An 11,326-nucleotide genomic window follows, 5' to 3' on the forward strand; every position below is an offset into this window, starting at 1 on the left:
GGCGCCCCAACTCCCCAATCAGCCCTGCTCTGAGCCCAACCAGGGGCCACACCTAGGGATTGGGCCTGCCCTCTGCCACCCAGGAGCAGGCCTAAGCCAGCAGGTCGTTATCTCCTGAGGGGTCCCAGACTGCGAGAGGGAACAGGCCGGGCTGAGAGACCCCCCCTCTCCCCCCGAGTGCACAAATTTTTGTGCACCGGGCCTCTAGTATATAATAAAAGGGTAATATGCAAATTGACTGAACAGCGGAACGACCAGTCGCTGTGACACGCACTGACCACCAGGGGGCAGATGCTCAATGCAGGGGTTGATGGTTGGCGAGTGCAGTGGCAGTGGTGGGAGCCTCTCCTGCCTCTGCGGCAGCACTAAGCATATTCAACTGACAGCTTAGGCCCGCTCCCCATGGAGCGCCCTCCACCCCCTCATGCATGAATGTCATGCACCCGGCCTCTAGTCTCAATTCAACTGACAGCTTAGGCCTGCTCCCCATGGGCCTAAGGGCTCTCAGACTGCCAAAGGGTGCAGGGTGCAGGCTAGGCTGAGCCCCCACCCCCACCCCCCCATGCATGAATGTCATGCACCCGGCCTCTAGTCTCAATATAAGTGACTAACCCAAGAATTTATCTTTTAAACAAGCATAACAGGTGATCTAGATGCATAAAGAATATGGTCAGTACTTTAGAAAATTCAGATCTAGAAAAAACATCAACTAGAGTGTTTATGTACAGTTCAAGCAGTTGCTTTAACACAATACTTTTAAAAGCAAAAATATTTAGAAATTTAAAAACATAATATTTAAAAAGCACATTGCAATATGTGTTCTTAAGTAGATAAGAACCCCATGGAGCTAGACGAAGAGTTACTGAATTATTCCTGTTGATCTGTGACCATCTGGTAATGGGGATTAAGAACTAGTCCTCTGTCCATTAAGTAATAGTGCATTGTCATTACATTCACCCTCTTTTCCTTCCACACCATCTACACATGATGGGATAATCACTTTTCTCCCAGCTACAATACACAAGATGTTTTTCAGAACATGATTTAGAAAATTCATAAGGGACTTGTCCTCTTCTCAGATTTACCATTTACACCTAAAATAATGGTTTGTAAAGTTGTAGAATATGTGAGCGTCATGCAGAGTACAATCTGAAGCTCAGTGTTCTCTTTCTGAAGTGCAATAATGCTTTTCCTTCAAAGAGCACCTGGCACTGAACAATTGGCTTTTAAAGTGTACAAATCACTTTTCCAATGAAGATTTTTAAATGCCCTTTGAATATGTGAGAGTGAGAGCACAAGGAAGCAAAGAGTGACAAAATGGGGAGGGGCGGTAGAAAGAAGGTATATAGAGAAAGAAAGCAATTACAATTGCAAATGACTGAAAGCATTAGGAATTGCCTAATGACTTTATTTTTAGGACCATGGGAGCTTCTGATAGTGGTGCTGAGAGCAGAAAGATACCTGGTACTGTGAGAATTTTCAGAATCATTGCTTATACTCAGCTGGGCTGCTTTCCTTAACACCACTCTGGTGGTCTTTTCTCTGGCTTCTCCCAGGTTATTACAATATCAAATTTCTCAATCTCGACACAAGCTAGGAAGCTTTAACGCTTCCTAGCTTCAGGTAGAACTTTTCATTTCAATGAAATAGAAAATAAATAGATTTATCTGTTCTGCATATGGTATAACCCTGATGATTGAACAGTGAAATTTCTGTGCAGTAGTTCACAAGTGGGCTTTTCATGTGAACTCAAGTAACTTCCTTAATATTTGAGGTTATTTCAGTCTTAAGAGCAACGCTGTACTTTAAGAATCACAGGTGAGCTTTATAGAAGTTAACTCTGATGAGATTGGGAAAATACTACTAGTTTTCCTATAACCATTCTTTACTATAACTTTCACCCTCTTACTTAAAACATATGCTCCTTTTGAAAATATTCATTAACCTTTCACATGATGTATGACTAGCTTTATCACCGTGGATAAAAAATAATCCCACTTAGAGTTTTGAAAGAGAGACCCAGTGGGAAATACACAAATGGTAAACTCCACCGAAGGACACAAAAAGGCCCATAAAACATCAGAAGGGTTACAGAGGTCTATGGATTTTAATTGCTGTGTGCCATTGGGCCTTTACAAAGCAATCAAGCAGGCAATCTCCAAAGACAGTCCTGCCATAATACATTTAACAATAGAGTTTTCACCCCATCGGCAGACTAGGGTTTATGAAGGTCCCAATAGCAATTAATGACCTTGTATGCTGAGAGAGAGAAAGGGGCGGGGGACTTAAATTGACTCTCTTTTTGATGTATAATATAAATATAGAAATGATCATTTCAAGTGGAGGGAAGTAGAAGTTAGAGTAAGGGATACAATGACATTCGTAAGTGTTCTTTATATTTTCTTTCCTTTACTTTCCCCCAAAGGTAAAGAGATCTAGTGAAAAGAAGGATGTCATCTAAATTAATTATTACTTAAAAGGTAGTTTTATTTTATTTTCCAGGATGAAGAGAGGGAAATTGATAGATTTATTTAAGATGCCCTGACTATCTGATTGTTAATGATTCCGACTCAATGAAACTGACTGATGTTAATATTTACAATGCATAGCATCTTGCTACTTATCATGTAATGCATATTATTTTATTTAATCCTCTGTTGTAAGTGTCGTCCTTTTTAACTGATAGATTAGAGCAAGTAGAAAGGTGGCTCAAAGCCAGACTTCCAAGTGACTATAATGGCATTCAAACCTAGGTATTTTAATACCACAAACTCATTGTTTTCCTGCTACGCATATACTACTGGAGGAAAGCACAGCTGTGTTTTAAGAATCTCCTGCTTTGCAAGGATATCCCTCCAACTCTTCCAGAAGAACCGCAGAGTGTTTGGATATGATAGATTTTTCTCTCCCTATCTGCCTTGATGTGTTTACTAAGCAGACTTTGGAACTATATTTGGAGAGTTTTTCCTACAAATTGTAAGAGACTGTAAAGAACATGAAAGCATTCTGCCTACTTTCCCAGTGCCTTATGTTGACTAGACCCATTGGCCTCCAGAGGACATTGTTCAGTAGGCTCCTCATTTAATTCTCATTATCTGCACTGGTACTTTGGCCCAGTTCCCCAGCTTGAGTTTCTGTCTATTTCCTCAGATGTGGGTGCTGGGAAAGGGCAGATCTGAATCAAAGTTTAAAGTAAAACAAAAGATAAATAAGCAAAACTTTCTTGTAATTTGAATATGTGGCTCTTCAGACTGTTAAAATGTAGAACTTCCCCCCATCCTTTGTTTTTGTGGGTTGAACGTAGGTTATCTCTATACACATCTAATGTTGAATTTAGAATAGTCATTTTTCCTTTACCACAAATTCTGACATAATAAAAAATAAAGTCTATCATAGTTTGTCCCAGATAATACTTTTAATGATTGCCATTAAATTCTTGCTTTTGCGCTCCAACATACCTTATGTCAACTGAAGAACAATTTGTGATAGAGAGGAGATAATATACAGTACAAACACTCCTCTTAAAACTTACCAAGAAAAAGTTTCATAAAGGAAATTATCTGCCAGGCCAGTGTGGGTCAGTGGTTTTGCATTGACCCAGGAACCAGGAGGTCACCAGATTGATTCCAGGTAGGGCACATGCCCGGGTTGCAGGCTCCATCCCCAGTAGGGGATGTGCAGGAGGCAACCAACGATGTTTCTCTTTATCCCTCTCCTTTCCTCTCTCTCCAAACCTTCCCCCTCAAACTATAAAACATATTATTTTTTTAAAAGATATTATCATATAAACATTATTCACCCTATATTTTTGTATTATTGATGTCATAGTACCACACGATGGCTCTCCCATCAACAGGGAACTCTGATGATAGCAATAATAGTAAGTATCTTTTATTTTGAACTTTATAGGAATAAAGCTCTACAAATTTTTACATATTTATTTTCATTTAACCAATGTTTAATTAGAACTTTACAGTTTCCAAAGATAATTTTATAAAAACCATCTCATAATTGCATTTTTAATATACATAGCTCTATCTACCAAATTCACATTTATGCCTGAAATTGAAAACAAATATCTTGAATCCTAACATTTAATTTTGTGTCCACACACAAAACAATGTACAATACCTTGGTGTAAATAAAACAATATTTCTTTGATTCTTTCATCTTCCATATGCCAAGCAAGGTTGTGGGTTCTATCCCTGGTCAAGGCACATACAAGAATCAATCAATGAATAAATGAGTGGAACAACAAACTCACTTTCTCTCTCTCTCTCTCTCTCTCTCTCTCTCACCCCCCCTCCCTCCCTCCCTCAAATCCAATAAATAAAATTTTAAAAATAAATACAATAAGAAGCAGAGTTCAAATAAGTCAAAATGGACTCTACTTTGTCAAATTCAGAAATTGAATCTATAGAAGCCTATGAAAGAGATTCAATATCTGACAATAAACATTAAGTTACCCCTTTCCTCTCACTTCCAATTCTCACTCATCACTGTTGCCTAATCCTTTTGTGATCAAGTCCCCTCCATTCAAAACGTGCATGTCCCTAGTCTCTTTACCCTTTGTTTCTCCACCTGTTCCCTTTGCTCTTTTATCCCTCCCGCTTTGAGCTGAACTACCTCAGGGAAAAAGATACCAAAACCTTTTTAGCAATGAAAGGAGAGAAACATTGGACAATATTCAAGCTAAAATTTCTATCATTTCAAAATTTGTCAATGTTTCTGAAATTGTGGCTTGTTTTAAAATTAACGTCAAAAGAAAACTCTCACCTTGCCAGGGAGAGGAGAATGTTGTGACACAATTGTCAGCGCCTGTCTGTATCTGCTTTCCATGTTAAAAATGTATTTGTCTGTGCAGTGATCATCTCAGTAGTGCTGTTGCCATTAGTATTATCACAAGCAGTTATTTTTTTTAACAGGAATTTGGATTCATAAGTATAGATTAAATTGTCTTCTAATATATTGAATTATGACAGCATCGAAATGAGCTTTCTGTATGGAAGAAGAGCAGTAGGATAAAGATTCAAAATTAACATTTATAAATGAAACTATTACCTGCCACTGATGGAAACCGGTCACTTTCACATTTGCTGTAAAGCTTTTTAAACCTAACAGGGGAAGGTGGCTACAGATGCCGCCTTATTTTGTCATCAAGACACATGAAGCTACCTTTGGCCTTTCATGTATTAAGCAATAAAATTAGGACAGCAAAGTTTATACATTGCTCAGTGTATAGTATATTATAGAGTTCAAATAGGCTGTGTGTGTGTGTGCACACGTGAGCATGTGCACATTGGTATGTGAGCGTGCTTGTTTATCTCATCTGTTTATCATTCAGACACCAAGTATGTGGCATTCCAAATGATCCAATATTCATGGAAAACTGAAGTTTGGGAATATATAATCCAATTAAGGAAACCAAAATGACTTTGCAATTAAAAAATGACTTTGCAATTAACAAAATAGGATATGCGGTAAAAACCCTGGTATATGTTGTTAAAGATAAACTAGCATATTTAAAAATTTGAGTTTGTTTGAACATTTATAGTTTGAAACAGGGCAGTGCCAAACCGGATGTGGTCAGGAGCACTCTTCCACGAGTGGGAGCCAGGGGAAAGACTTAAATAGAGAAAGTGAAGAAGCACAGAAAGGAAATTATTTGATTGGCTGTAGCTTAAAGCCCTAGTTGGCTCTCTATGATTGGTTATCCTCAGCATTTTTGTTTGGTGACCTTGAGGCATTTACAGGCTTATATTTTGGTGTTCTTATGTAAGTAAGCTGACACAGCATTAAAGCCACCTAAGTTCAGTGACTGACTTGTCAAATAAATTTAACAATGCTATTAAATTTTACTGGACCCTGATAAGCTATACTTTGCCACAAAGTTCACCGCAATATTAAAGCTATTGAAGAAATGAAGTTAACACAGACTGGGAGCAGTGGGTTGACATGTGACTGTGCACTAGACTCAATAGTTGAAAATGTTTGAGAAGAATCTGTTTAGACTGCAAACCGATTATGCATGCTATAGTTGGCTATAATTGGCATTTTAAATAAGTGTTCTCCTCCCCCCATTCCTTCTGCTCAAAAAGGAAATGTTTTTTTTAAATTTCTGACAATTTTAAAGCAACTATTTTAATACTAATAATGTTTTTTTTAAAAAAAAAAATGAACAAATAACCTAAAGACTGTTTCTCTGCCTGATGGTCATCCTCTTTCTCTTTCTAATTAGTAAATGTTGGAACGCCCCAATCCTTGGACCTATTCTGTTTTCCTTCTACACTTACTCCTTACATGACCCCATCCAATCCTACGGCTTTAGTCATGTCTGTATTATCCAGAATGGGCTAAGCTATGCTGCAATAACAACTACCATATTTCAGGAGACTAAAAGAGCAAGGTTGATTTCTCATTCCTGCCTTGTTGCTGTGAGTCAGCTGGAAGTTATACTATACGTCCTCATTTAGGGACTCAGACAGATGGAGCAGCCATCATCTGGAAAACTGTCAGAAGATAATGGCAGAAAAATAGAGTTCTTGAGGCCCTCATACTGAAGTTAAATGGTTCCACCTAAAATAGCTTAATCTCAAAGCTATTTTCAAGGCCCTAACTAACCATAAAGGAGCTAAGAAATGCCATTTTACCATATACTAGGGAAGCAGATGACTGGAAATATCTGATACCACACCATCTATTTCTTCCTAATGACTCTATAATTTCATCCTTCAAGAGGAAACCTTTAAATAAAACCACATATGTGTATATACAACTGCTAAATCCACATTCTAATTTGAAGCTTATGAGCATTTCAAATTCAACATATCCTAAGAATGCTTGATTCCCCATGCCTCTTCCTCCAAACTCGATTCAACATGTCCTAAGAAGAATGCTTGATTCCCCATGCCTCTTCCTCCAAACTCCTTATCTTAGCAATCATTTACTATCAATTACCTATTTACTCAGTCACCAAAGCTTGACGTTTTTATTTGTTCTCTTTCTTATAAATAACATATTCAATGTCAGGGCCAGGAAATCTTTCCCCTTACCTCTTTAGTTGAGGTTGGGTGAATAATTCAAATGACATATAGCAAATTAACAGGAAGCAATCAAATTTTAATACATGCACACAGGGAATTCACCTAAGCATGAAAATTCCAAAGACACTGAGGCAAAATTGGGTATATATGTCATTTTGGACAAAGGAGGAAGTGGGGGGATGGGTTTTGGGGTTCAAAGGGGGCAAATAGGCAATTCCCAGGGAGCTGAGAAAGTGGCAAACAAATTCCTGCTAGGCCACCCAGAAACAATGGGACACAGGGGAAGCCAGTTTAGAGGCTCCTGCTTGGACCCTTTCTATTGAATGCTAAGGTGAATATTCTTAAGGTAATAATGATAAGGTTCCCTTCCCAAAGCAAGTTTTTCTATCTGAATCTCTTTAAGGAGGAAAATAAAAGGAAAAAAACCCAAAAGCAAGCAAGCAAACAAACAAAAAACACCTTTTTCTGACTTTGTTTGGTTTTGATTGATTTTAATTCAAAATAATCTGCAGGCCAGTGTGGCACATACTGGAAGACTCGCTCAGACTCCCCCACCGATCTTATCAAATTCCTGTATCTCAACCTTCACAATATTCAAAACCATCTATTTCTTACTACACCCTCTTTCAGCTATCTTGTCCAAACAACTAAATTCTGTTACTTGGGCCACTACAATGTTCTCTTAATTGGTCTACCTGTTTTTCCTAAAAATTGTAATCTACACAGCAAGTCATGTGATCTTTTTAAGTTACAAAGATTATTCCATACTCTATTTATATGACTCTCTTGGCTTCTAATCACATTTATATTAAATTTTATATGCCTTGCCATGGTCTTTAAGGCCCTACACAATCTGATGCATGCTGCAAATGTTAACCTCTCAGTGTCTAGAATGATTCATTTAAGGTGTATTTCTTATCATGACACACCCCCTTTCAAAGCGCTCTGATTATTTCCCATTGTACGTTGAGATAAAGTTCAAAGTTCTTCCTGTCATCTGTTCCCATGCTCTCTCTACAACATCATCCTACTACTGTCTTCTTCTCTAGCTTCTTTGTTGTATTCAAACTTTCCATGGACATCATGACCTAACACCTTTGCCTTTGCTAACCGTTGGCCTGGAGCTCTCTTACCTAATCATCTGCTTGTCATGATCCTTCATTTCACTATGGTTGCTACTGAAATATCACCCATCACAGAAACCTTTCTTCCCTGACTGCGCTCTAAACTAGCATCGCTCTCCCCACATCGCTCACTCCATTCCTTTACCCTGCTCCATTTTTCAAATGCAAAAAAAATAAAAATAAATAAATAAATAAATAAATAAATAAATAAAATAACAACAAAAACATGGTTTTTAGGAAGATTTGGGCAAAACAAGAGATCATGAGGAAAATAAATGCTTTCTTGCAATATTAAAGTATATATTAAATGTCATTTTCATTCCTTGCTTTTATTCCTTATTAAGGGCCTTGCTGAGGCTGCCATAGGTTCTTAGGCCTGTTATTTGTGTCCTTCTTCAGTATGATTCATTCCCCCTCTTTTCTTTACTAGATTCCTATAAAAAGAGCAGCCTTCTCTTATTGTCTCCGTGTTCTCTCATTCTATCCACGGACTATTCCTATGTATTTGTTCCACTCCCAGTTTGACTCACATTGCCCTGGTGAAAGTCAATGCCTACTGAATGGATAATTAAACTAGATTGGAAATGCTGTAAAGTTCCTTTTTAACAAACACTTTTGGAAAAGGACAGGAACTTTTTTGTAATCAAATATAAGAGAACACATTTTAATCACAGCTACAGCGGTTTTCTCATAGACTTAAAGTGATATTTCCAGAAAAATCCAATTTGATTTGCATTCAAATTTCTTTTCCCTCAAGCTTATACTGCATAAACTTCAGTTTGGATTAATGTGATCTCCTTTACATAAAAGGCTTCTTCTTTTACATAACACTTCAAAATTATCATGCTATTAATAACCTCAAAATATGTTGATGAGAGTATGATGAGCACAAGAAACATTATATACAATTTGCAATAGATCTACATAGAGATGTTAGTAAATGAGACAGTGTGAACTTTGAACACAACCATAAAAGTAGTGAGGCATCAAGAAGAGTACTTCAAAGTCTTGAAATTAAAGTTATCATCAGGTTCAGTAATTTCCAAGATTATTTAACCATTTCAAATAATCACAGTATCACAGAACCAAATAGAAAAGATCTGAGCAACTAAAGAGTAATGGATGAAGTCACACCCTAAAGGAGTCAAGCTGTTAACTGTTAGGATTATTATATAGTTGAATGATTTGTTAAGGTAGGTTTTATTGATTACTCAAAACACACTAATCGGGTGGTAACAGGTAGGTATTGAAAACATAGAAATGAAAAACAGTCTTCTATCTTATTGTTTTGAATAATATATTCATATTCTGTATACTATACTGTAAGTTTACAGATACCATATACTTACTGTATATTTTCTTGGAAAGCCCAGATGTCTGTAGTATATACTGTATATTTGTTCATGAAGCCCAGTTATAAAAATCTGGGCTTTCCTAGAAAATATGTAGTACATAGTACTTGTAAGCTTATAGTACATGCTATCTGTAAGCTTAGTGGGCACCTTGTTTTAGTTGAGAACCTAATAAGACAGTTAATAATAGTAAGGAATGATGATGATGTTGGTGATGATGATGGTGATGATGATGATGATGATGATGATGATGATAGAAATAGCTAACATTCATACCTCATCAATACCTTGGTAGAATGTTTTGATATTTAAAAAGTTAATATGCTTGTGAAAATAATTTTATAAGCCAATCTCATACAAAACCCAACTTTAATGCAAAATCAGCTATGGTTTTAGTTTCCTTTTTCATTGCATCTTACTGATAGTATGCCTCTATTAGGCTGCTCTGCGGAGTGCTTAATAATGAAGATATTGGAGCAAACTGCTTGAGTTTTTTGTCCCACCTCTACTACTTACTAGGAGTTTGATTTGGGGTAAATTACTTAGGCACTCTGTGCTTTACTTTCCCCCTTTACATGGAAGAGATAATAATAGGACTTATCTCAGGGGCTAGTATATACAGGCAGTACTTTGGTTCCAGATCGTAAGAATATAATTTATATAATATTTTTACCAAGGGAAGCTATTTCCCTATTTTGGCTCTTTACATCAAATTAAAGAAAAATACTAAGTTATCTGTCTAGGTCAGTGATGGTGAACCTTTGACACGCGTGTCAGAGGTGACACGCGAACTCATTTTTTTTGGTTGATTTTTCTTTGTTAAATGGCATTTAAATATATAAAATAAATATCAAAAATATAAATCTTTGTTTTACTATGGTTGCAAATATCAAAAAATTTCTATATGTGACACAGCACCAGAGTTAAGTTAGGGTTTTTCAAAATGCTGACATGCTGAGCTCAAAAGGTTCGCCATCACTGGTCTAGGTAATAGTCATTTCCTCTATTTTCTCTTTTTCTTCTTTTCTATAAAGTCACATGGACTAACTATGAATTTTGGAAATTGTGATTTTTTTAGGTTGTAACAATGAACATTTTACTACTTTATCATATTAATGGAATTTTCATAGATATGCTGTCCCCTCACAATTTTTAGCACTTCTCTCCATGGACAAAGTCATGTCCTCTGCTACAAAATGTACATATATATTTTAAGTAAAGCTTCAAAATTCAGAAGCACATTTAACTGATTTTAATATAAACATGAACATATTATGAACATCTTCCGTTTGAGGTCATGTTTTAGTCATCATATATCATTGTACTTTCCAGGTGTTATTAAAAAGACAGGAAAATATCTACATTTCACAGGTAACAAAACAGGTGCACAGAGGTAGAGTGAGTCATCAGCTCACTAAGAAAGTTGGTAAAAAAAAGCTAGAACTAAAGGCAAGGCTCCAAACTTTCAGCACTCTGGTCTTTTCTACAGAGAGTAGTCAAATGTTACAATTGGAGTCTGGTTCTAATGTTAGCATATTTGGTGAAAACCAAGTACAGATGAAATTATTTTTTGAAATTTCTCCAAATTATCTATAAAGTACAGCATGGTTTTGTGTGCACAACCCTGTAGATATATTTATTAGTTTATCAGAACTTTAAACTAAAGCAGATAGTTAGAATAAATGATATAGCAAAGTGAATTTTGAGACTGGCCAGCCTATAGGATTGGCAAAAAAATAGATGAAAAACAAACAAACACAATATGATAGTTCAGTGAAATAGCATATGGAAGTTATGATAAACTATT

The sequence above is a fragment of the Myotis brandtii genome, unplaced genomic scaffold (assembly GCF_000412655.1).
Source record: "Myotis brandtii unplaced genomic scaffold, ASM41265v1 scaffold266, whole genome shotgun sequence".
In the NCBI taxonomy this organism is placed as follows: Eukaryota; Metazoa; Chordata; class Mammalia; order Chiroptera; family Vespertilionidae; genus Myotis; species Myotis brandtii.